Source organism: Nyctereutes procyonoides, unplaced genomic scaffold (assembly GCF_905146905.1).
Source record: "Nyctereutes procyonoides isolate TBG_1078 unplaced genomic scaffold, NYPRO_anot_genome, whole genome shotgun sequence".
Taxonomy (NCBI): domain Eukaryota; kingdom Metazoa; phylum Chordata; class Mammalia; order Carnivora; family Canidae; genus Nyctereutes; species Nyctereutes procyonoides.
This window is the reverse complement of record NW_026575123.1, coordinates 3500719-3522859: the sequence shown is the minus strand read 5'-3', so window position 1 is coordinate 3522859 and position 22141 is coordinate 3500719. Positions and strand designations below refer to the sequence as shown.

At 39.1% G+C, this 22141-nt stretch overlaps 1 protein-coding gene across 9 annotated transcripts in view; it reads left to right on the top strand.

The window, feature by feature from the left end:
• The window catches only part of DUSP16 (dual specificity phosphatase 16), a 101747-nt gene that overhangs the window by 35728 nt on the left and 43878 nt on the right, over positions 1 to 22141 (top strand). The window contains exons 3-4 of one of the 9 annotated variants that reach the window (XM_055336708.1): positions 12279 to 12383; positions 15085 to 15106. The exons of 6 other annotated variants lie outside the window; for them this stretch is intronic. The gene's annotated coding sequence lies outside the window, so the exon portion shown is untranslated. Of the gene's footprint in view, positions 1 to 12278; positions 12384 to 15084; positions 15107 to 22141 lie in introns of those variants that run through there. 2 more of the 9 variants (XM_055336709.1, XM_055336712.1) reach the window with 2 other exon arrangements.

Genomic DNA, 22141 nt, shown 5'->3' with positions numbered 1-22141 from the left:
GCTATAATATGCTTAGAATTACTTTTCGATTTTAACTACTTGACCTTTTTTTTAAAAAAAATATTTTATTTAAAAGAGAGAGAGCACGAGCACTGGGAGGGGAAGGAGGAAGGGCAGAGGGAGAAGGATCATGAACTGAGCTGAAGGCAGATGCTTTATGGAGCCACCCAGGTGCCCCTTCCAAGTACTTGATATTTTTAATTTTTTGTATCTTATGGATACTGTTTGGCAGATGACCAGTCTTCAGGGAGCTCATCTTAGTTGTATGGAGTTATATGTTATCACTATCTGGTGCTATGACTTAAAAATGCTCTAATACTAACAGCACTCTACAAGGTAATAAGAAACAAGTAAAATCCAGTAAACCAAATAAGAATGAGTGAGGAATGTGCATGGTGACCCAGAAAGAGGGAGGAGTTGGTAGATCTTGCAATAGAACTCAAGATATCCAGTTCAGTATTGCCTTTGTGCTTTGCTGTCTGTGCCATCTGCATTGCTTTCTGGTATGTTGTCAGATCTTGATGGAACATTACCAGTTTCTTCTTTGGCCAAAATATTGAATAGAACTGAGTATGTGAACAGGGGAGATCATGCAGAAGACTAAGGTAACCTCAGAGAGCTACAGTGTGGGAAGCTGCCAGAATGTTCAGAGCCACCGTAAGTCATTCTTAACCTAGATTATACAGAACTCAAGAATTGAAATGCATTTGATAACATGACAATTTCATTGCAAAAGATTATGTAGGCCCTTTGGGGCTTCTCATCACCACCTCTCTGATTATGGTGGTCATTTAGTTGTAAAAAAACAAATAACCCATAGAGAACAGGTAAAGTGAAAAGATAAAAGTAACTTGTGGTTGGTAATTAGTAGGCCAGAATTCATTAATGTCATCATTATTACGAGTGTGTTAAGATTTCCCCTCCAAATGATAGCATTTCATATATTTATAATATATACAACTATTAGATGTTTTTGTTATCTATTTATGTTGCATGGGAAATACAACATTTTTATACTATAATTTCATTTCTGGTTTCTAAAAGTATACAATGTTACTCTTATTAACAACAATAATATCATCTGTAACAGAATTTCTTTTCCCTTTTGGATGCTTCAGAATCCACATTTTAAACATTAAAGTGGTATGGCTCCAAGACTATGATTTGGTTGTGATTTCTCTGATTGTTTTGTACTTGGTGGGGAAAGACTTGTCAGGAAATGTGATGGAAGCGATCCTACAATTTTGGTTAGATAGTAGTTTTCAGAATAGCATTATCCATTTATGTTTTTATCAGAGTAACTTAAAATTCGATCATGATTTGTGTGATAATAAGCTTTTTCTTTTTTTTTTAAAGATCTATTTTTATTTATTTATGATACACAGAGAGAGAGAGAGAGACAGAGACACAGGCAGAGGGAGAAGCAGGCTCCATGTCAGGAGCCCGACGCGGGACTCGATCCCGGGAGTCCGGGATCACGCCCTGGGCCAAAGGCAGGTGTGAAACCGCTGAGCCACCCAGGGATCCCCTAATAAGCTTTTTCTAATTAAATAGTGAATATATATGTAAACATTTTAATAGTATTCAAAAATCAAATTTAGGGATGCCTGGGTGGCTCAGTGGTTGAACATCTGCCTTTGGCTTAGTTCATGATTCTGGGCTCTGCATCGGGCTCCCCATAGGGAGCCTGCTTCTCCCTTTGCCTATGTTTCTGCCTCTCTGTGTGTCTCGTGAATACATAAATAAAATCTTAAAAAAAAAAAAAGACCCACATTACTGTAAAAACAGAAAAATCATGTGACTATCACAATAGACTCCTGAAGCATTTGTTAAAATCTAATATCTGTTCATGATGTAAAGCTCTTAACAAACAAAAATAGGGACTCCTAAATATACCAAATTCTGGTAAGGATGAAGAGCAAAGGGAATTTTTATGTGTCGCTGGTGGGAGTGCAAAAATGGCATAACTGCTTTAGAAAACAGTTTGGCAATGTCTTAGAAAGGTAAGTGTACACTTCTCATATAACTCATCAGCCCTACTCCTAGATGTTTACTTAAAAAAGAAAACTTGGGCAGCCCCGGTGGCGCAGCAGATTAGTGCCGCCTGCAGCCCAGGGTGTGATCCTGGAGACCCAGGATTGAATCCCGTGTCAGGCTCCCTGCATGGAGCCTGCTTCTCCCTCTGTCTTTCTGCCTCTCTCTCTCTCATGAATAAATAAATAAAATCTTTAAAAAAAAAACCAAACTTACGTTCCCACAAAAATCTGTATTCAAATGGTCATGCAACTTTGTGAGTAATCACCCATAACAAGAAAGAACCCAAATGTCCTGCAACGGGAAATGAATATACAAAGTGTGGTATATCCCTACAAACTATTGATGTATGTCACAAAATAGATGAATCTTAAAGACGACATACTGTGTGAAAGAAGCCACTCTCAAGTTATGCACTGTGTTCAATTTAAGTCGTATCCTAGAAAGACAGAACTGTAGGTATGGAGAACCAGGTGAGTGATTGCCAGGGATTGGAGGCGGGGATAGGTGTTTGCCAAGGAGTGACAGGGAATTTTTTGAGGTGATGGAACTTTTCTGTATCTTGGTTGTAGTGATGGTTACATTTGGTCAAGGCTCCCAGGACTGTACAATAGAAAATATGAATTTTACTTTCTGTAAATTAAGAATAAAACTTTTTAAAAAGTAAGTTCATGGGGTGTCTGGGTGGCTCAATTAAGCATCTGTCTTCGGCTCAGGCCATGATCCCAGGTTCCTGGGATTGAGCCCCTCGTCAGGAAGCCTGCTTCTCTTTCTCCTTGCCCCTTGCTCGTGCTCTTCCTCTCTCTCTCTCTCTCAAATAAATGAAATCTTTAAAAAAAAATAAATTCAGTAATGTTCCTGGACACCAGGTCAGTATACAAAATGTGCATTTATGTATAACAGTAATAACCAGAAAATGAAGTTTTGAGAAGGATGATATTTATAATATCATCAAGAAATTCAAATACCTAGGACTAAATAAATCTAATGGAAGATCTCTATAAAATCATTACACAAGCTGATTCTATATGGAAACACAAACAGCAAGAATAGCCAAGGCAATAATATCAAAGAGAAGCAAAATTGTGGGATTTACACTATTGGATATGCAGTGTGGAATTAACAGATCAGTGGAATAGAGACTAGAAGCAGACCCGTAAAAATATATATGTGTGTGTATGGAATAAATATATGTAAGTATGTACATATATGTGTACACATATACATACATACACTTAATTTATAATTAATGTGGCATTATACAGCAATGTGGAAAGAACAATCTTTTGAGTAAATGATCTGGGTCAATTGCATATCCTATCTATATCAGAAAAAAACAATTTTGACCCCTACTTCACATCATACATAAAAATAAATTTAGGTTAATTGTAGATCTAAATGTGAAAGTTTCCAGAGGTACTCAACATATTAGTCTTCAAAGAATGCTAAATAAAATCACGGTGAATTACCAATACATGCTGACCTGGATATCTAAAATTTAAGAGCAAATAAACATAACAGCAAAAAAAAAAAAAAAAACACCCAAAATATCAAGTAGCAACAGAGATTTAAGAGCAACTAATACTCTCAAACACTGATGGTAGAATTGTAAATTGGTATAGCTACTCTGGAAATTTGATAGTATATTAAAGCTCTTCATCGCACCTCTGATCCAGTAAATCCACTCTTTAAGTGTATACATAGCAGAAATGGGTGGTTTTGTTCACCAAGAGTCATGTACAAGACTGTTCATAGTACAGTTCATAACAACTCCAGACTGGAAACAACCTAGATGGCCTATCAGGAAAAGAATGGGTAGATACACTGTCGTATATTCAGCAAAATACTATGTAGCAGTGAACAGGAAAAAAATACTGCAATTAAACATGGGCTCATATATAGTGTTGAACATGAGTTTAGACAAAATGAATCAGTGGTGTCAGAATTCAGGATACCTGGTGACTTTAGGGAGGGAGATTAATTGATAGAACAGTATATGAGGTATTCATATTTGTATGCTTTTTGGTATACATGTTGCATTTGAATTATAAAAAGTTCATTAAGTTAACTAGGAGAGAATGGCATCCAGATTGTATTAGTTTCTTTTTTTACTAGGAAAGTTTGTATTATCAGTGTTGTAGGAGAGAAAATTATTTCTGTCTACAAATAAATAACTAGCTTCATGAATACATATATAGAACAGTTTTAAATTCTTTGCTAATTAAATCACATGTCTGAGCTGCTTAGGTTTTAATTGCTTTTGTTGCTAGGGAGAAACTCATTCTTCCTATATCCCTGTTGCTTTGTTGTTTTTTTATTTCACAAAATAATATGTTTTTGAAATAAGTCACAGATGACTTAGTAAAGCATAGTGAATAATCAGTATTTTAATAACATGGTAAAAGATGGTGGCTATGCTTATTGTGGTGAGCACTGAGTAATATACAAAATTCTCAAATCATTATGTAGTACACCTGAACTAGTATAACATTGTATGTCATCTATACTTCATTAAAAAAAGAATATATTTGTAGAAATCGTTCTACATCAATAAATATAGACATCTTTCTTTTTGGACAGCCATAGAGAATAATACTACACTGATATATTTAACCCATTTATTGTTCACTGACATTGAGGTTGTTTCTGACTTTTTACAATTATAAACATGTTTTTCAGTGAACAGTATTTTACATATAATTGGGCAAATATTGAGATGGGACAAATTATTGGAAGTAGAATAAGTAGAATTTTTGTATCTTAGAGTATGTATATTTTATTTTTTGTATATTGTCAACTTTTTGTTTGGAAATAATTTTAAACGTACAGAAAAGATCAACACTTATTGTTAATAGTTTGCTCCCTTTATCATCTGCTCTCTCTTCACATATATACATGATCTGTTTTTCCATTTGAGAGTAAGTTGGATGCACCATGGCCTTTTATCCTCAGCCATTTTAGTGGGTCTCCAAAGAACAAGGGTGGTCTCCTACCAACAGTGCTGTAAACTCCAGTGAACCTAACATTGATTTAATACCCCTATCCATTCGATTTTTGTTTGCCAGTCTTGTCAATTGATCCAGTAAGATTCTTTGTAGCATTTTTTCCTTCTAGTACAGGATCCAGTTGAAGGTCAGATACCGCATTTATTCATGTATCTTTTTAATTTCCTTTTATTTGATATAGTTCCTTGGCCTTTTTTTTTTTAAGATTTTATTAATTTATTTAACAGCACAAGCAGGGGGAGCTGGAGGCAGAGGGAGGAGAAGCAGACTCCCTGCTGAGCAGGGAGCCCAACATGGGGCTCAATCTCAGGACCCTAAGATCATGACCTGAGTCAAAGGCAGATGCTTAACTGACTGAGCCATCCAGGTGCCCCTGTCGTTTTTTTTTGTTTTGTTTTTATTTTTTTAAAGATTTTATTTATTTATTCATGAGAGACAGAGGCAGAGACATAGGCAGAGGGAGAAGCAGGCTCCATGCAGGGAGCCCGACGTGTAGGACTCGATCCTGGGTCTCCAGGATCCCGCGCTGGGCTGAAGGCGGCGCTAAACGGCTAAGCCACCCAGGCTGCCCTTTGTTTTGTTTTTAAATAACAACTTTATTGGGATATCATTCACATACCATACAATTTACCCTTTAAAAAAAATTGAGATCTAATTCATGACAATAAAATTCACCTTTTAAAGTAAAAAAAAAAAAAAGATCAGTTTTTTTAAAAATATATTTTATTTATTTATTCATAAGAGACACACAAAGAGAGAGGCAGAGACATAGGCAAAGGGAGAAGCAGGCTCCATGCAGGGAGCCTGATGCGAGACTTGATCCCAGGACCCCAGGATCACACTTTGAGCTGAAGGCAGATGCTCAACCACTGAGCCACCCAGGAGTCCCCCAAATCAGTGTATACCCACAGAACTAGGTAAGCATCACAACAATCTAACTCCAGAACATTTTTATCACTCCCAAAACACTGTACACGTTAACAGTCATTCCCCATCACCTCCATCCCCCCCACCCTGGGCAGCCTCTGACAACTATTGACTTGTTTCTGTAAATTTGCCTGTTCTGGGCATTTCATGTATACATATTTATATAATATGAAGCCTTTTGGCTTCATTCACTTAGGATAATGTTTTAAAAATTATCCAGATCATAGCAGGGGTGAATCAATATTCGTTTGTTTTTATGGCTGAATGATATTCCATTGTGTGGATATATACCACGTTTTACATATCCATCAATCCCATAGCCATTCATCTCATAAATGCTGCTATGAACATTGTGTACAAGTTTTTGTGCATGTTCTCAATACTCTGTTATCTAAATTCTGATATAGGCTTCATATGTCATTATAGCAGTCAGCAGGATTTTCTTGATCATTGTTCCATTCAGGGTTTCTAATGCATCATGAGTAATCAGAGACATAATTGTTAGGAAGACATAGACCAGGCAGTTTTGTCATTCTGAAGTGGTCTGTTCACTAAAAAGTTTGAGAACCATAAAGTCTAGGCAGCTAACTTCTATCTCCAGCTATTCTAGGTTGTCCAACTCCTGAGCATTTACATCTTTGGCCTCCCTCACTGAACTTTCCAATAAAACAGACTGATTTTACTAAGACTTCCTCTTTTATTTTTCCTGCTTACGCTTTGTAGGAGATGCTGATGGGCAGAAATGTCAGTGTACTCCTCAGTCAGATAACTGTCAGGGTCATAAGACCATCCTTCCCTCTTTACACTTCTCTTTATATTTATGTTGCGGGAGGTGGTGTTTGTCCCTGGAATCTGAAGGAAGGGAGCTGTCATCCATCTCCCCGCTTTCCCTCTTCTAAGTCAGTGCTGCAAACTGCCTCCTGCAGATGAATCTGAGGCAGGAAGCAGCCAGCCTTGGGGTCCAGCTGAAAAGAAGTTGCCTCCAGAGTTTGTAAAAGAGTTTGCTGGCTAGTAATGTCCCCACTCCCTCCACATTTTTCTTGGCCAGGAGTTATTTGTGATTACAAAGAGATTGTATAGCACCCTAAGGAGTTAGGGTAGCAGAGCATCCAGAGTAAATACAGGTTGGTGAGATTTATCATCTCCTCCTTGTTGACTCTCAGATATCACCACTAGAAATTCTTTCTCTTCTCACTCTTGGAGCACTCCTATATAGAGCCTTACAGGTATCTGTGAATAAATTTTATTTCTGTGGTATTGTCTTAAATTCTGTCATCTAAAGATGCCTGGACTAAAAGATTTACACAAAACAGATGTTCAGAAACTGTTATATAAGTGAACGAGCCACAAGTTAGACCCAGTACTCAAGGGGAAGAGTCCAATGAGCGTATTCTAGTCGTGTTTCTTCTATTGTATGTTAATAAAGGTATATCGTGAATAAAAACTTCTGACTCTGGCTGAATGCTAATTTCCTTTTTTTTTTTTTTTTTAAAGTAACTACTGGCACAACCTTGAGAAGGTTGGGGGTGTCCTTTATTTAATGTAATATAGATTGTTTGGCTGGAGGCCCAAATCTTGGTTTCCGTCATCAACTTTATTAAATGAAGTTGTACAGGATTGGATCAGAGGGAGGGATTACAAAAGATTGTATGCTCTGTGATTTGCCCTTAGTAATGGGAAATTCCTGGGTGGAGATATTTATTTAACTTGAATTCATTCACAGGTGAACACTGAACTCGTTTTATCTCCTCTCAACCTTTAAAAATCTTTTCTTGATACCTCTAAAAAACAGTGAAGAAAGATTAGAAACTAGATTGCTTCAACCATAAACTATTTTATGAAGCTAGAACAGGGTTCTGTGCCCCAGCATATCCTTGCGGACTTTTGTTGGGTTTCATAAGTGAATTGTGGTCTTTCGTTATTTCTGGAATTAGAGAAATTGTGACATTGAGAACTTGGTCTGTTACCTGATGATATGTTCAGGACCCCAGACTTTGAGCACATATATAACATATACACTTCAAAATGTAGGTGAGGTAGATTTTAGTATTATGTGTGTTGCCCAGTTTCTCCTTTTCTCCTGCTTAAATTCTGCCTTCCAGATGGTCTTTTGCGACCCTTCCTTGGGAGGCAGTAAAAAAAAAAAAAAAAAAAAAAAATCCCCGTCTATCTACTTGTGTAAGAAATACTGATGCCTGGGTTCCATTCTCCAGAGATTCTGATTTATTGATCCTGAGGTACATTAGGATATTTAAGAGGTGATTTTCATGTGCAGCCAAGGTTCAGAGCTACTGTGTTAGCCAGCATGCTCCTCCATTAATTCTGTATTGAATTATTCCCTTTTGATTTATAAAGTACTATAATCTACTGTAGATAAATATAATCTACATATTTACTGTGTTCTCATTTGAGCCAGTAAAGCAGACAAGCTTCTGCTTTCAGGATTCCTTGTTCTTCATGAATGTTGTGTGTGGGTTTATTATCTTATTTTGTTCTCTTCTTACATGTGTATTTCTTCTCTCTTTTTAAAAAAGATTTTATTTTTAAGTAATCTTTATACCCAGTGTGGGGTTCGAACCCACAGCCTTGAGATCAAGAGTTGCAAGTGCCCCTCACATGGCTATTTCTCTGCAGCTTCATGGCAGGCTGGCATTTTGGTGAGGCCATGTCTCCTCACAGCCACACAAATCAGGTGTTTTAAAAGAGTGTATTTTTTTCTCATCCTTTGAAATCTGTTGCTTTCTATGCCTTTCCAGAGCCTATTAACATTTGTCAAATGTTTGGTAAGACCTTTATAGGGTTGTGGAAAACACTACTCTATGGGAGCTCTAGTTTCTGTTCACTGCTAAGGAATTGTGTGACTAGGCAAGGCCTTACCATTTTATAAAAGGGATATTATTAATCCATCAGAATGCATGTACTAGGAATGGAATGGAATGCTTGCTTCAGCTATGAGATTTGGATTCTCTCATGCTGACATCTCATTCTTCCCAGTATTGGCAATTCCCATTGCCACTTTACGTTCAAATGCAACTTTTGTACCTTTTGTCCTTCAGGTAAGAGAGAGAATGAGAATCGGTAGGTTTTGACAACTGATTGAATGTGAACATTGAGAGAACAAAATGTGTTTTTAGGACCATGCTTTTCAAACTTGCCTGATCCAGAGAACCTCCTGGGACATTTATTAAATGTCACAGTCTCCAGTTAGGACCTCAAGTATCAGTCTCCAGGGACAGGGCCTGGGTGATCATTTTTGTATTTTAAGTAAAGTTTCTGAAGTGATCCTGTAGTTAGACAAAACTGAGAAGTTGCTCTACAGAAAATTGAACATAGTAGGTGGTCAATAAATGAACATGTGTCTTTTCCACTAACCCATTTAATTTTTCTTTTTAAAGCTTTTATTAGAAAGAGAGAAAGAGAGAGAGAGAACCCAAGCAGGGGAGGAGGGGCGGAGGGAGAGGGAGACCCGCTGACCAGTGAGCCTGACATTGAGGCTCCATCCCAGGGCTCCGGGACCAGGACTCCAGATGAAGGCAGATGCTTAACTGACTGAGCCACCCAGGCGCTCCCCACCCCCCATTTAATTTTTCTTTTTGGGCTTTTACATTTTAGCTTTAGTCCACAACCCCAGAATTCAGAAGAACAAACACTATTTGAAAGAGAAAAAACTGAACACTTAATGCATTTTGCTTAGAGGGCCTTTTAGTTTCTGATAGTGTTCTGTGTTGCTTAACTATATTGATAGCAAATGGTGATAGGTTTCTTTTGCACCTATTTGAGAATTTGTGCAGTGAGATGAAATAGTGCAGCCTTGTAAGCATATTATTGTTGGAGTCTATGCCATGGACTACATTTTATATGAGAGAGTGAAGCTAGATACTTTGGTATTTAAGTCATTGAGCTCTTAATAGACAATATTGTGGGCTGCATTATACTAAATTTCACTTGTGGCAAACTTATTTTATTTGTAAGATTGTGCTTTCAATTTTAATTTTGAATATGTGGTCTTTGGTACTGCAGGTTACTTTTGGAAAAAGGACATTGCCCTGTACTAAACTGTATAATGCTTTGTATAGAATACATATGAATGCTTCACACCTTGAAGCAGTGTTGTCATAGAGTTATGTAATTAAATTTTTAAAAAATCTCTAATTTTTTTCACACCACTGAGTCACTGTTGTGCATGAATCTCATGATTCTGTATTAAAACTTGTTTTGATTAATGACTCATACAAAATAATTTTTGCTTTTTTCCTCTGAATAGCACAAGCATAACATAAATTATGACTAATTACAATATATATGCTTTAGACTTTTTTGTTGTAGAAGATATATATTTTATACATGGATATATTTATGTTTGTGTATATACATGTGTACATATGTGTGTATAAAGTGGAAATGTTAGAAATTACTGAAAAACGTATGGGAAGAAGTCACTTATAATGCCAACATTCAGTATCTGCCTCTGCTTTCTCATTCTGCTTTACTTATTTTGGCTTTTTTTTTTTTTTTAGATGTATTTACTATTCATGAGAGAGACAGAGAGAGAGGCAGACACATAGGCAGAGGAAGAAGCAGGCTCCCTGTGGGGAGCCAATGTGGGACTCATCGGCAAGTGAGTCCCAGGCAGGACCCCGGGATCATGACCTGAGCCAAAGGCAGATGTTCAACCACCGAGCCACCCAGGCGCCCCTTATTTTGGATTTTTAATATGACTAATTCTTCTGGTTTATGAATAGTGACTGACCTAACCAGTAAAACTTGAACCTATACATACTGTTATTTTGCTTGATGTGGGTTCATATGAGGCAGGGACAAAATAGGGTATTGAGATATTTCTGGATGTTTTTAATTGTAGAATAACTTAGTAATGTAGTCTAAATAGCCATTTTCATGGACACCTTCAGTCAGGAAGTCAGTTATTTAATAAGGGTATATTTTGTGCCAGGCATACTGCCTTGGACTCTGTCACCAGTTCCTTGGCTCTTTGCTTCCCTGTGAAATTTTAAAGTCACCGTTCTAGGCCGGGCCCATACTTAGACAACTTAAAACTGTATAGGTTATAACTGCTCAGTCCCTTTGCTTCCATTTTCTCCTTTTTTTTTTTTTTTTTTTTAAGATTTTTTATTTACTTATTCGAGAGAGGCAGAGACACAGGCAGAGGGAGAAACAGGTTCTCTGTGGGGAGCCCAATGCAGGACTCAATCCCAGGACCCCAGGATTACGACCTGAGCCAAAGGCAGACACTCAACCACTGAGCCACCCAGGCATCCTGCTTACATTTTCTCCTTATTTCAATCCATGGAAAGTTACCAGTGACATTCTTCCAGCGGTGTTCTCATGTTCTGTTCATAAAGCTCACAGTGGCTTAGGTGACTTTAGACTTGCAGGATGCCACACAGCTGGCTCTTTCCACTTCACCAACTAGGTTTGTTACTTGCTGTTACAATCCATGCTGTAGCTGGGAAAATGTGCACAGGATTTATCCCTCTGCTTTTGCTCATGTATTTTCTTTACCTGGAATTTTCTTTCTTCTCTTTTCTGTCTGGCAGTTCATGCCCCTGTTTTCCCTCAAAATCTCAAGACACCTTCTTTGACTTGCTGTACACCTGCTGCTAACATGTTGTCCTTTTATATTTGTGCGAATGTCAGTTTTCTTTTTCTTTTTAAGATTTTATTTATTCATGAGAGACACAGAGAGAGAGAGGCAGAGGGAGAAGCAGGTTCCCCTTAGGGAGCCCGATGTAGGACTCGATCCATGAACTCCAGGATCATGCCCTGAGCCAAAAGCAGGGCGCAACCGCTGAGCCATCCAGGTGTCCCCATTTTTCAACTGATTAATATCAGGGCCTTCCGTCCATTCTATTTTCTCCCCCCGCGTCATCCCCTACTGTTTTGGAAACCTAAATTAATTCAATTTAAGCCAATATAGGCACAGGTATTTTTCAGAGCAGGGAAGTTGAGGCTCCGTAGGAAGGTGTGCTGATTATGGCATGCCTTAGCCAGGCTGATGTCACTCCAGAATTCAGTACATCCGAAAGGTGACAGAATAACTTAACCTCTTAAAAACAACAACCAGATAGCAAATAGGAGCACCATCCTCTTACGCTTCCATTTTTGAGCAAGTGTTTTCAGGAAAAAAATATTTTTTTGACTCCTGGGTATTTATTTTATCCTGTGGATTATATTAGTATTTATTTTGCTATTCAAATTGGGAAATCCTTTTTAAAATATGAACCAGTAGAACTGGGAGCTAAGATAAGGGGCCTGTAGTTAAGTTTTCTGCTCTGCTTTTTCTTCTCTTTGAAGGTCCTTGGGATGGTCTTGTGCTGAAATGACAAGAGAACTAGTGACTCCCCAGGGAGGATGGTACAGGAAGATGGGGAGAGCTGGGCAGGGACGCTGCAGGCACAGGTGTCTGTCAGAACCTGCCAGTCGGACTTTTGATGAAGACTGCTTCGTCCACATGTGCAGAGCTTCCTTCCTGCTTTAAAAATCTGAGCAATAGATTACAAAATAATTCAGATCTTGTTCATTTTCTAAGCAAACCTAATGTGGAAACATTGAGAATTTGTGTCTTCCTTTGAAGTTTAGAGATGGGTTTTACCTTTAGCACCTAGATCATCAAAATGCTTCTTAGCTCATGAGAATGGAAGATACTAAGTTCATCATCTCTACTCAGTATAGCCATGTGTGAAACCCGGAGAAGATTTCTCTCTCTCTCCTCTGAAATAAAACTCTTGATTTTACAGTAAGGAAAGATTTCCAAGGTTGATAAGGTACCTGACTCTATGGATGACTGTCTCAAAGCAGTCTGGAGCAGTCGTGGGCACTCTTTATCTTTATAATAGCAACCCTTATCAGGGGCCGTGGCCCTACTCCTTTTCCCCCACCCCCGCCCCACCTCCCACGGAACAGAAAGTGGATTCATGATAAGGGTTTAAGGAGACAAGAAGAGGCTTGGTTATCATGAAGGAAGAGATGAAAATGAAGCAGAGAGGAGGAGAAGAGTTAGGGGAACAGCAAAGCCTCTTAGAACAAATAAGAACAGCAAAACTATGGTTAGGTGATGGTATGGAGCCAAATTATGGGAAAAAGATGGACGGTGAAAAGGACAGAATAGAAAAAATAACTCTGGGATGAGGACAGGGAGGACTCTGATTCTTATCATGGCTGCTCGGTCTCCTTGCTGTCCTGTGGTGCTGTGATTCTTCCCCTGGGTCCTGGCCTTGCCACCCACTTTGCCCTATGGTACCGCTTCCTGATATCATTAGCTTCCCAGGCCCCAGAAGGGGAAGCGGGAGGACAGATGCAGTGACTTAAATTAGCACAGCTCAGGAGCCTGGAGTGAACAGTGCTGCCGCCGCCCAGTCTTCCTCTGCCCCTGGCCTCCCTCCCTTTATTTTGTACCTGGTGGAGTAACAAGCCCCAGAGGGGTGCTCCTGCATACTATGGGACAGGCAGAGGGGGAGAAGTCACTGTCATGGAGCAAACCTTGGAAATCCCACACCATAAAAGGAATGATCTGGTACAGTTGCCCTGCTGTTTGTAAGCCCGCTGCCCAGGAGTGACCCATTTTAATTTGTGTGCTGTAGAACACGAACTGTAACTGCCTAACATGATTACTACATGTCCTGTTAAACACCTCACTGACACCCAAGATGCACTGACTGTGACATCATCATGTTCTTAGTGAAATGGTCCTTAAGATGTTAAGTGATCACAGGGCTTCTCCTTTTACAGGTGAGGAAAAAACAGGCTTGGGGAAGGCAAGCGACTCTTGCTATGACATTTTAGTGTCTTTGTGGAGGAGCTGAAATTAGGAACAAGATCTCCTGAATCCTCTCCTGAGTCCTCTGGTCCACTGTGGTCCACTGTGGTTGTTTTTAAAAACAATACACCATAAAATCTTAGTTGTTTCTATATTCCCAGATTTGTTTTTGATGTCAAGGGGCAAAGAAAATCAGCAGGCCTAGATGGAAGTGATGGGCAGAGAGAAGCCTGTCGTGGAGGTTTTCTGTGATTGTAGAGTCCTGCAGCTCCTGCTTTTACCATGAGTGTTGCTGAGCAAGGGGCCTGCAGCACCCGAGGCCTGGCTGCTGTCCCAATCTTGAGGCCCCAGAGTTATTTTTAGCCTCAGGGCCTTGGAAGCAGGTGTGGTCCAGGCTTGAAGGCCATGCCTGGAATGTGTTCAAGTCTTGTTGTGCATGTCTATTTAGGAGCTCAGAATAGTGACGAGGCTTCTGTATATACTTGGTTAAAAGAATTTGTGCTTTTCCAGTGAGAGGGATGAAAGTCATACTGGGTTTCATTTGTGATGCTTTAAGCAGGTTTATTTTTGAAACTACAAATTGAGATACGTTTTAAGAGTGTTAGGGAATATATTAATTTTAAAAAGAAAAGTAGCTATAAAATCTTGGTGTATAGAAGAAAGCTTTTGTATTAAGAGTCATACCCCAACTGAACTACTGAAAGTCCAGGTTTGTAGTCCTAAGTGTGTGATTTAAAAATTTAATTTTTCTTGTCTCTCTCCTCCTGCCAACATTATTGGTATTGAAAATAATTGTTTGTAAGTTCTTTTGTGAAGTAAAAATGCAGCTTTTACCTTGGGTAAACATCAATTTTCCTGAATTGTATTTTTATTTTTTTAAGATTTTATTTATTCATGAGAGACACACACAGAGGAGCAGAGGGAGAAGCAGTCTCCTTGCAGGGAGCCCGACGTGGGACTGGATCCCCTGACCAGGATCACGCCCTGAGCGTGAAGGCAGACGCTCAACCCCTGAGCTATGCAGGCGTCCCCCTGTATTGTATTTGTTCATCTTTTTACCTTTCTTGAACTCACACTTTTCTTAATGGTCCTGACGAGGAGCAATGTAGGCAAAGCCACTGGAGCCACTTTAGTGGTCTGAGTGTGTGTCATGCCCTTTTTCTGAGACTTTTTTGTACTTCCCAAGATTGTGGAAAAGAATATAAATATTGCCTTAGTTAGCCAGCAAACTATTGTGACAGTTTGAATGTGTCCCATCACATGTGCATGTGTGTATATAGGTGTTTTTGCAATTCTGTTTAATCTATTGTTTTGTAACTTGATTTTATTTTCTTCATTTATCAGGACCATCTTTCACTATCAAGAGGTATGCTTTTATACCATCATTTAAGAATGTTGCATGACACTGTGTTTTGTAGGATTTATTATAATTTGTAAGGTTGTTCCCCTTCTGTTGAACATATAGGCTTTTCCCAGTATTTTTCGTATGTGTTTTAACTGAAAGGTGAAAGTGTTTCTTGTAAGTCACTTTGAAAATATCCTTGTAAGCCATTTTGAAATTATCTTCAGGAGAATATAATTTGACATTCTGTTTTACTTATTTTAGTATTGAGAGATTTAAATTGATAACATTCCCAGATATTGCTATTACAAACTCGGGCTCAAGTGGGGGTGATGGCAGGTTTGGTATTGATGATTTCTAGTTGTTTTCCATTGCTTGTTCCTAGTACCTTCTGATCTTCTTTGGAAAAATTAAATTATACCCTCTCTTCCACTAGATTGGGTTCCACATTGTCCAGATGTCTACACTGGTCATAATATTGTTGGTAATTTCACTCTTTGTCAGGAAAGCACACCTTATCTTTAATGTAGTGGAATTTTGTTGTATTGGGGGTGGAGTGGACATGGATAAAGGTTATAAGCTTACATTAGTGTTACCAATCCCTTGAGTAAGTAACCTAACTTACAGAGCCCTTGTGGGAAGTGTTTGATATACCTTCTGACAGGGAGAACACATTTTTAAAAAATTTTAATTTAAAGATCCTTTAAGCTGCTTCCTTCTTGTCTAGATGTGTTCAGGCACACATCTTACTTCACATGTCTTTGATATTTTACTACATTTTGTGCTACATCTGCTACATGCTACATTCTGTGCTCTAAAACCAAGATTTCATTATTAAGTACAACACATTTGTGGAATTAGAAGAATTGTATTAAATTGATATTAATAGTAATCTTCCTTGTTACAGTCTTTTCATACAGAACTTTCTTTTTATTCATGTGCTAAGGAGTGCACTAATAGAGGAACCTCAGCTTCTCCCTTTGCAATTTTAGGAAGAAACGATACTGAACTTGTGTATGTGTGTGTGTATTTCACACTGAAGTTAAATGTGTGAGTGCCTGGAAATGCTTCATTTCCAATAGATAAAACCATCTTTCTGAAGAAAGAGGGAGCACCTGCCACATCCGCTCTGAGCACTTGCCCACTTCCATGTTACCTTGGCCAGCACTGTATTCATTGGCCTCGGGCCTTTGATGTAGAGAACCACAGTCTTCCTGGTGTCCACATAGCTCACTCTCACCTCCTCATGGTTTGTCCTTCACCAGCATAGTAAGATCTTCTCTGAATACTGTGTTTAAAATTGCCACTACCTATCTCAGCTCTCCTTCTTCCTTCCCTCTTGGTTTTCTCTCCACAGCTCATGCATCATCTATCATACAGCATGTTGTATAGTTGCTATTTGTTACATTTCTCATCGCTGAATTACAAGCTGCAGAGAACAGGAGTTCTTACCTAGCTCATTTTTGCTGCATTTCTCCAGCAGTGCCTAGCCCTCACTAGGTGCCCAACAACTATTCATTAGTTGAGCAAGTAAGTGACAGTCCTGACAGATGCTCAAGGAACAACACCAAGATGTTCATGTTAAAGGTCAGATGAGAGTCTGACCTCTGGTTTTGGTTTGTCCTGAATCTTTCCTCTCCTGCCTCCAGCCCACCTTAATTGCAAATACCTTTCCAAAACATTGTCTCCCTGACTCTCAGATTAAACCACTGATCACTTTTTCTCTTGCCCAGATACTTCATCCAAGGATCCTTCCATTCCCATTCTCTTAAGACCACCTCATATACAGGCCCGTCTTCTAGGGGCAGAGTCCTTAGTTGGGCTGAGGTGCCTGGAGAAAGTATTACATGTTAGAGGGGTAAGCCAGGGAACTATGGGTGCAAGAAGTATGTTTAGAATAGGCACATGGTATGGTGGAAAGAGGGGAGGAGGAGGGGAGGTCTGATGGGTCAGGGAAGGGGAAGCTAGTGAGACAGGTGAGCAGAAACAGGAAGATGGAGACTCCAGCTGAGCCAATACCAGGAGTATGGTGCTTTTCTTGAGCAGAAACTTGAGGTTTCTGAAATCCGGACTATACCTGGGCTAGCTTGTAACTGAAGCAAAGGCAGTATATTTAGTCTTTGAAGCATGGCTGCTCTTCCAGCCTTTCTCTGTGGGTCCTTGAGTTATATATAATCAACCTACACCTCTGATTGATTGTAGGTTCTCTCAATGGTGCTGTAAGTCGGTGAGAGATGGCTGGATTTTATGATGCTAACAAGTGCTGTCTCTATGTCCAGTACTATCTAGACACTTGGGCTTCAAGCAGTCTATCCCATTATTGCTGCCACTTGTCAAAATGTGTCCTCTATTTTGGGGTCAAGACATTAATAGGCAACTAAAAACACATTAAGCTTATATAGTCTTCTTGGTTTTGGTGAGGGTGTTTTTTGTTTGTTTTTCATTTTTTTATTGAATATATTTTACCAAATATCAGACTTCAGAATTTCTGTTTAGGATTTACCCACAGCATTTGAGGTAAAGTTGCTTTAAATCAGTATAGATGGCCTAAGTCAAATATGTTCTTGCTTGTTTCCAGATGTTGTAGCCTGCTTTTTTCCCTTTTGATTTGTTCAGTTTTTCTGTTACTGAAAGTCTATGTTTAAGGCTCTGCCTGAAGGCTGTTTAGTGTATCTTGTTGCCTATTTCTTTAGTTTTATTGGAGGAAAAAAAATTTTAAGACTGGCATGTAGTTTAATAAAAGCAAACTTCTCACCTGACTATATCCTTTCCATAAATTCTCTGAGAACTTGAACTTGAGCCTAACCAAATAAAGCTCAGTCACTTTCCTTGCTAAACAGGTGCTTAAGCACCCCATAGTCAGAGGATCCTTTTCCTTCTGAGATTTCTTTGTGAAAGGAAGTATTCAAAATGGAAATTTGCCTCTCTCTGATGGGGAGCCCCTGCCTCCCCATAGGTCCCACCTTTCAGGCCAGAGGGCATATTCCTAGAGTCCTACCCCTTACCTGCTTGTTGAAGGCCTTGATGTGGGCCTGAGGGCTGCAGTGCCTGGTGACAGAGGAGCTGTTGCTGTTGGCAGAAAATAACCAGTGGGTAGGTAGAAGGGGGAAATGGTGTGTGAGAAAGGTTCTCCCTTTTTTCCTGATGGGAAATACAAAGCTTCAGTACGACTGACCTGGAAGTCATGATCTTACCTGGGAAGTTGAAAAAAGTAACACCTTTTCTGATAAGAGGAGGGAGATGCTTCATGGAACCATGGGGTCATTTTAAAACAACCTTAATCCTTAAAGAATTTTCTGTTGGGGGCACTAGCTTTAAGGCTGTGTTAGGAGTAGTGAAGAAAATCAAAAGAAACAAATTTTCCTTTTAGTTAATTACTTTAGAGGCAAATACTGTTTTTTGTATAGTCAGACTGTACATTGTACTTTTAATTAAAACCGACTCCACTTGTTAACCTTATCATTAAGATAGGCTTATGGATCCTCTGATATAACTAATTCAGTAGTACCCTTTATTTCATTGATACTCTTGCATGGTAGAGTGAATTTCAACAAATAAAACTCCACTAATTTCCATGATAAAATCAAAGATAAATTTCCATAGGTAACCAAATGAAATATAAAACATGAAACAAATTACACACAAACTTTAAAAATTGTATATTAAAGGGAGAAGGTTCATATGTTAATATTAAAATATAAAGCAAATTGGTAAAATGTAAAATATGCCAAAAATGGCATTTCTTAAGGGGATTTGGCCATTTTGTTTACTGACCTGTATAGTCATTCTGTTACACTAAAATGTTGCCTCAGCCAGTCTCTTTCCCTTCATAAATAAAGTTTTTTAAAACCTTCATTTCTGAAAATGGATTAATTTGCAAATATTTGTTTAGTGGCTCTGGTTAAAGTTACTAGTCTTTGGCATGATAAATACTGGTTTCTTGACCTTTTTAAAATTTTTTTATTTTTTTAGAAATAGAAAACTTTATTATACACATAGAAAAAGGGTTCTTTAGTTGTCTTCTGAAGGGCCTACCGCCAACCAGATTTCCTTGATTGTAGACTGGGGCACCCCATCAATTTCCTCAGAAGAGTCTTCCCACTGCTCTGGCCACCTGCCTCATCTCCTGGGAGTTGGGGGTGGTCCCCCCACAGCCAAGAGGACAATGGGAAAAAAATCAAATTGTAGTATTTTAAGTGAAAGAAAAAATCAGGGTGCACAAGTGTATATCCATATAACTCATTGAACAAAGGGGGGAAAGGGAAGACTATATATTTGTATCTTATTCTGTATTCATTTAAAAAAAAAAATCTTTGGAAGAAGTCAGAAGAAACTATTCACCCTGGTTTCCAGTAGAGGGCAGGGGGAGGACCTGGGCAGCAGAAGATTTTGAGTGTATTCATGTTTTTCACTTAATATATTTGTTGGAGTTTTGATATTGTGGCAATTTTTAATAGCTTTGTTGAAGTATAATAAGCATACAATAAACTGTACATATTCATAGTTTGTATACATTTTTAAACCAGTGAATATGTTACCTATTGAAAATGGAAAGAAGAGGGGCGCCTGGCTAGCTTAGCAGTGTGTGTGACTCTTGATCTCAGACTCATGAGTTTGAGACCCACATTGGATGTGGAGATTACTTAAAAAAATAAAATCTTAAAAAGGAAGGAAAATACTTAAAAATTTAAAAATCGTTTAAGTAAACTGATAAATAATAAAGCTGGTCTGCCCTGGGTTTTGTAAGATGCATTTGGGCCCTTACAGTCCAATCTAAGAATGTTTATTCCTCTTGACTTCTTGTAGAAATTTTGGGTAAGATGAACTTGGTGGATTTGCCAACAATAAAATGTTCTTTTGTCATCTTCTAAATCTTACTGTTGCAAATGTTTTCAAAAACAAAACTATCACAGACATTTTCCTGATCTCAAGGTATTGACTTTCTTCAGAATGACCAGGGGAATGCCCAGAAATTTCTAAGTTAGAGTTGCATCCTAGGATGAGACTTAACCAAAATCCTCTAGCTATAAATAAAGTTTAAGGCTATTGTTTTCCTACCCTCCCTCACCCCTTTGGTAGGGCTCTGCCTCTCACATAATCTATTTGAGACTACAGAAAATCAGAGCTTGGGCGTAAAGGTAGGCTGGCCTCAGTACATGAAAGGGTGTAACTTTATCCAGATTTCACATTCGGTGCTTTGTTTCAATTACATCCTCATATTAAGGTCACTTTGCCCAGACCTTTTCTTGGTCAGGGGAAGGGTTTTTAGTCTGGAAGTCCTGACTCTGGCTCCGTGGGTAAGCATGGCCATATTCTGCCCAGTAGAACTGTTTGCTCTAGCTTATCTTTGGTTTCGGTGATTTGGGCTTAGGAGGTTTGGCTAAAGGGAAGCAAAGATGAGAACTTTCTAATTCAACTTTTGCATGTTTGCTGTCTTCTCCCTCTCTTTGTCCCTTGATCTGCTAACCCAGATAACTGCTTTGTCCCATCCGGATTTTATCATTGAGAGGAGCCAATCAGACTCGGATACCAAGTGCCATTGTTGGAATCAACTTGCTCTTGTTCTCAAATTTCCACTTTCTGTGCCACCTGGGCATCCTCATGGACAAGTCGACCCATTCTTTCTCAGTCCAGTTTCATTATGGGAACAGCTACTTAGGAAAAGCAGGGTAACCCAGTAGTGGGAGCCCTGGTTTGGGAATCAGATGATCTGGCTACAGGACCTTACACTGCTGTGAACTATGTCACTGAGCAGTCAGGACTCAATTTGATGCTGTATCCTTGGTAGACACCTTTCCAGAGTACATTTGTTGATTAACTAGGACAGATTCTCTGTTCTAGTTTCTTCCATTGAAGATAGAGATGATTTTTGTCCCTCGTTGCCAGTAAGCTATACTAAAATGAATACGTTAATATAATGAAGACAAGAACTAGACAAATAGTGTATTCTGTGGAGCTGATTTGTAAGGTGCGGGGCAGAAGAGACGATTTCTCAGGTGCCTTCTAACTCCGTGTGTCTCTGGCTCTGAGAGAAAGGGCACAGCTCTCTTGAAGCTGGATTATATGGGAAGGTGGAATGACTGCTGTGTTTATCTGCTGAATGTCTTAGATTCCAGATGCAGGGCAGCTCTGTCCACCATTGGTATCTGTAGAGCGGTTTTCCTCCTTTCTCTATATGTTGAGTAGTTGCATTTTTCCTTACTTTAGAGAACTTCGACAGTTTTGTCCTCCAAACAGACTTTGTGAGGAGACAAGGCCTATGTTATGTCTACATTTTATAGAAGAGGAAATTGTGGGTCAGAGAAGTGATATGATTTTCTACCATTAAGTAACAAGTAAATGGCATGGCCACTCCTCTTGGTCTCCTTTCTCTACTTCTCCAGGCTTCAGTTTCTCGTCTATAAGTCTGAAATTAGGAATAGGACCCAGTGCTGTCTGAAGGTTTTCCATCCTGATCGGAAATGAGTTAGGTATTTAGTCAGTATCTTAAGTAATTTGTGGAGGATTTTACATATAACAGTGTGAATTGAGTATCTTTGTGCAAAGCACTATGGAGATAGGAAATAAAATTAAAACCTCTGCCATCACATACTTTACCCTATAGAAGGTGAATGCCAGCAGTGGACATCTAGTGCGACGTGGTAGAGGGTTTCCTGTGGGCAGAGATGGGCCAGTGAGCTAAAAATATGAGAATATTGAAGGTCAGGGTGAGGTCCAAGCTATAGGCACAAAACTCCTAACTAGTGTCAATTAGGAAGTGGTCAGTTATAGGAGTTTGGCAAGAACAGGGAAGCACTGGGTCTGGTACAAAGGGTTCTGCATGTTTGCTGTATGGTTGTTGACCTAGAGACCCAGGTGAAGATAGGAGATTTTCTAAGGCTGGGAATCAGTGATTCTCTGAAGAATGAGGCACGAGAAGATGAGGGGTAAACCTATTAAGGGTCAAGGAACAGGGCTGGGGTGGAAGATGGACTGTCTTGGTTGGAGCTGGGTACATCACATGCCGCCAGCAGTTAGCTCAGCAGTTGGTCTCACAAGAATATCAGCCATTTTCTTTTT